The 5,388-nt window shown below is 35.5% G+C and overlaps 1 long non-coding RNA gene across 1 annotated transcript; it reads right to left on the bottom strand.

Annotated features, from left to right (window-relative positions):
* Window positions 1–4,250: 4,250 nt before the first annotated feature.
* LOC140853434 (uncharacterized) lies at window positions 4,251–4,929 on the bottom strand. Its single transcript, XR_012136492.1, has 2 exons — window positions 4,852–4,929; window positions 4,251–4,767 (listed from the first exon to the last, which is right to left on the bottom strand). It is a non-coding gene; the product is annotated as an uncharacterized lncRNA (long non-coding RNA).
* Between the last annotated feature and the right edge of the window lie 459 nt (window positions 4,930–5,388).

Genomic DNA, 5,388 nt, shown 5'->3' with positions numbered 1-5,388 from the left:
ATGTCTTGCATTTATTACATACATATGACAAACATTTACAAAGCACACAATAAAGGAAAACTACTGTAACAGCCAATGGACAAACAGAAAGGATAACATATTGTTGCCAAAATACGGGCTGCATTTTATTCTATATTGATCAACTTCCCCAACTCTTTCTTTTGTTTTTCCCATACGAGCGAAAGAGGTTAATGGCAGATAAACCATAGAGACTGACCATGACAAGGTTAACAGAAAATGAACTCAGAATTTCCTCCCCAACTTGGGCGCATAACTTCCTATAGAAATTGAATAATGGCTCTGACGAGCCAAACTCGCCGCGCACTGTCGATTGTGCCATTGATGCCACTGTAGCTAGTGTCACATATGCCATCACCTGCATAGGCACCATAAGTATAATAGACACTGAGCAACACTATGTCAATTGAAGGTTGATGTTTTGCAACCTACATGATAAGCGCACAGTCTAGTCAAGCAGGAACTCTCGCATGCTAGAATATCATCTTATTGATCACCTCTACTTCCATTTGTAGAGAGCATACTGGAATGTAAGTAGAATTATCGAGGAATTATGAATATTTTATAGTATGGGTACAAAGAAAGAAGCATTAGCAAGTGTGATGTGAGGCCACAAGAACCATCAAAAATGCAGGGGGAACAAACTATGTTGTAGCTTTATGTGTATTACAATCACCTGTAATTAGTGTTCATTGTAGCAAGAACTAACACATTTGAAGAATATAGGATACACTTGAATGTAACTACATTGCAGCTAGCACTGAGATGGGATTTTGGAGAATATTTTTGGCTAATAAGTTATCGGCTGATATAGACTTTGTTGTTGCAATATGCAAGCAATCACAAAGCTACATTCCATCTACTTATGATGTCAACCATGGATTCTAATGCTTAGAACCAATATGGATCATTTTTACCACACAAACAATGGCCTAAGCAATGCATAACCAATGCAAAGTTATTGAGGGATATTGTCACATTCCAAATCCAGAACATAGCACAGCCATGCTACCGAGTGGATACCATCCTTGACAACATGAAACCAACATTCACTATCATGAATAGAATAAAAGATGCATCACAAAAAAAAATATAATAAAGAGGTTCAATTTAAATTATTAACTAAACTAAGATTATTTTAGAGCAATATCTATATCCAAAATCAAAAACCAAACTTATATCTCAAAATTATAAATAGTTAAGCACAAATCCAAAATCATCCAAATATATTAAATCAAGCTACAAAATTTTTAAGCTTGGTAGGGCAAACCCCCAAGCTTGGATCCTCAATCATTTCTAACATTTTTTCTCTATAAAAGAAAAAGACAAATGAAGAGGTATGAGCTATACTAGCTCAATAAGTAAAATCTATACTTTCAGAATGGATTAAATATAAAGTTTTCAATGATAATGCATCATTAAGAAATAACAAATATTATAAAAATAGAATATTTCATAAAGTAGTATACTAAAGCAAGTTATCACGCAAATCGTATATGTATAAATTATGAATATTTTATAAAAATAATTCGTAAGTCATTCTTGTAATGTGTTCATATCATAGTTTAAAGTATTGCTCTTAGATATTCATTCTATGGTCATTTTATATCCATAATAGGGTCCACATTTTTAATCAATAAAATTTTTATTATATATATATGCCAACTTTACACTCATTAGCAGGGCCTGTGTTTATATGGATGCTAGTTCTACATGCCAATTTTTTCTAATTTTAGGAGAAAATCTTTCAAATACTTAAATTCTTTTTTATACATAGATGAAAAAATAGTGAATAGCATAATTAGATTCATGCTTTATAAACATGTCTCTTTCATCAAAATTATTCATGAAACTAATTTTTACAATAAAGCATGAATTTTCATACACATATACTGATCCTTTATTTTATGAGAACCATAATTTCATCAATAGCTAATCATATATATATATGAAAAATATGATAGTTCTTGAAAATAAATAAGAAGTATAAGATCTACTAACCTTGATCATCTTAGATCTTTAGACTATATTAGAAGAATTGGCTGCTCCTATTTAAAATATTAAAAACACGATCAACTTCTATTCGATGAATTCAATAGAATTAAACTTTAAGGGGATTATTGACCGGATGGTCGGTTCAACAAGCTGCCCAAGCATCAAGGTAGTTCATAGCTTTCTAGCTGAGGATAAACATGGATCCATGAGATAGAGAGATGGGATTCGATATTAGGATTCATAAGTCTTCTTAGAGAGAGAAAATGGATGAAGAGAGATAAAAGAGGGCAAAAGTGGAGAGAGAATGAGTCTTCTTATTTTTTTCTTCTTTTTAAGAGAGAAAAATAGGAGAGTAGGGCCTGGTCATCATCTAGAGAGGGGGACACTAGAGAGAGAAAATAAGAGGGGAGAGAAACATTAAAGAGAGGGATGGATCTTCTTTCTCTCTCCACTTCTATTTTTTTTCCTCCTTTGGAGATTAGGGGAAGGGCGTCTAGTGCTCTAGCCGAGTGTGGTAGCATAGCTAGAGGTCCAATAGTGGTGGCCAGCAACGATGGAGTTGGGGAAGGCTCGCGGCAAGTGGTTGACCAGAAAAAATGAGAGAAGAGCAGGGCCAAACTGAGGCCCATTGCTTGATTGTCCTTAGGTCCTAACAAGCTTGCCAGTGGCTGGGGCTCTAGCATACGCCAAAGGCTAATGCAAGGGAGAGGCCAAAGGCCTCGATGATGATTACCAATGGTGGAAACAACCAGCAGAGAATAAAAATTAGCCAAAATAGAGATGGAATAGGGGATTTTGGTTTCTCAGATTTTTGGTGAAACCAATGACCGGTGATGTTGCCTAAGGTCATGGGGATGAGGGTAAAAGAGAGAGGAGGTGAGGCCTACCCCTTACCTTGGCTCTGGCAAGCCTATGATTGCAATTTTCGATAGGCATGGGTCTAGGGAAATCAACAAAATAGGGAAGGAAAAAGAGAGGAGGAGGGTTAGTGCTCATCGCGGAATGCTTTGATGGGGAAGGGAGGAAATTTATGGAGGATTTTCTAAGATTTTGGCAGCTTTAGGAGTCTGATTTCAAGTCAAACTCTGTGGGGAAGCCATCGAGAGTCTTCATAACTTTTGTTTTCTTTCTTTTTTCGGATGAGGGCTTTGGGCTGACTCAATGATGGGCTGGTCTAATAGACTGGGCCATCACAAATATCATTCCTTTGATCAGCTAAATGACTACCATCCATGAGTTAAGTCTTTATCAATCTATACAGAGTAAGCATCTTGAATCACTACTAATAAACATCACTGATTATCTATCACTAATTATTGGATGAGATGTCATATATCATAGATCGCTTAGCCTGCTACTACTATTTCTTCTTCAGGTGGTAGTGGGTGCAAGTGCTTTGGGAGGAAGAGGATTTTGTTGTCATTGATCATGGTCCAATCATTGTGCATTACATAGTAGTAACCATTGTTATCTCTCACGTGGACGTTCATTCTTCGTAGTTCAATGGGCATTATCTATGTTGAGTCTTCTAGCATTCTCAAACCCTCGAAGATGTTGGAATATGAAAAGTTTCCGAGTATATTCATAGTATTAATCTTAGCTACATCAACGATGTTTTCATATATTTCTTTCAAAAAAAATATTGTTTTCATATATGTCAACATTGTCTTATTACATCATTCACAAGTACATTTCATTAGATTCTATAGCTAAATTTTCATAACTACTATAACTTATAATTATGTGATATTATGAATTATAATTTATTGGATCCATGTGCATAAGCACATGCATTATAGCCAGATTTTGGAAAAAAATTAATATTACAAGTTCAATTTGGAAGATGATTTACTGTTTCTGCCATTCCCTACACCAATGACATAAGAAAATTCTATAAATAATATATACGTTAAAATTTCTTGCCAGGCTAATATCCAGACTCACTATGTAAAAAACTATAAACCAAACAAGCTACATGAATGATCAAAATGCCGACCTTACATCAATCAGTATCTCATGTTTCTACTCTTTATATGTTCATACGTGTTTGAGGAGATTTATATTAACTAAAAAGGAACATTTCTAATGAAAATAACCAAAATCTAGGGAGATATTCCTTTCTATGGTTGTTGTATAACTTGTAAACATTAGTAAAATTACATCTGCATCTTACACCATAGATAATGAAAATGAAAATGAAAATTAAAAATAAAGAGGGAGACACAAAAGGAGGGGTATTTTTCAAAAGAGTCACCATTAATACCATTTGTTGTTAATCATAACATGGCATAGGATGCCAAGCATAAGAGAATAAAAAATTACATCCAATACCAGAAGAAAAGTATGAAAGACACCAAGTGATAAAAAGTCCGATAAAGTTTAGATGAAGCACTCTGGCTTTATGTGCCTTCATTATTTGCTGCTAACCACGGCAATGAGAATTCGGATTGCAACCACGGCGATAGGAGTTTGAAGGTTTTGGTAGAGTTTTCTTGGAATCGAATGCCCGAAGCATGCGTTGTGGTTCGACAAAATCCTTGTTAGGCATTGCTTCAACCATCTCCTCGTGTGATGCCTCCACAATATAATAGTTGTTTAGTAGCAAAAGCCAAATCATTGCAAGTCCTACCAACCTCCATTGCATCTCCATTTGTGCCATGTTTCTTAAGAATTCCTATATCTCCGTTTGACTTGGTGGTGATAAGAGCTTTTTATAGAACAACACACTACTTGATGCAGATCAAAAGCATTTACCTGTGATGCAAGACAAACACCAAAAGCAAAAGAAAATTGAGAGACAAGAAAAAGAATTTTGCTTTAAAAAATAAAAGCCTAAACCTGCTCTCTGGTATAAGGATGCCACAGGCCCTCTCTTTTTAGTGTAAAAACTCATGCCTCTTAAAGGGAGCATCCCATGACCAAACGGTTATTTGTCCCACCCAAATTTGAGAACTACCACAAAATAGGAAACTAATGCCCACTTTCCGAGGGTTTGAGGAAGTCAAACACTAATGCTTGCCATACATGGATAACAAACAACATAGGTCTTTTATAACCAATGAGGACTAGCACTAAAAGTAAATTTCAAATAAAATAAGTACTTAGCAATGAATCTCAACATTTTGTTGATTGTAGTGGTTAGAAGAGTTCATAGCATTGGAGTTTATAGTACTTAAGGGCAGTCTAACAAAGAAAAGTGTTGCTGTCGAACCCCAGGCTAATGAGATCGGACTGGTCTCCTTGAAAAAAGATGAGATGAAGGGGTCCTCGGTAGAAGACGAGGTACCAATGGTGATGGTGCCTTTGGGTGCTGGAGCTAGATGGTCAAAAGATCTCGGATAAGAAGATTTTCTGGTAAGAACTCTCTGATGCTCA

Source organism: Elaeis guineensis, chromosome 13 (genome assembly GCF_000442705.2).
Source record: "Elaeis guineensis isolate ETL-2024a chromosome 13, EG11, whole genome shotgun sequence".
NCBI lineage: Eukaryota > Viridiplantae > Streptophyta > Magnoliopsida > Arecales > Arecaceae > Elaeis > Elaeis guineensis.
Note: the sequence above shows the minus strand (reverse complement) of the source record. Positions and strands in the feature narration are given on the sequence as shown.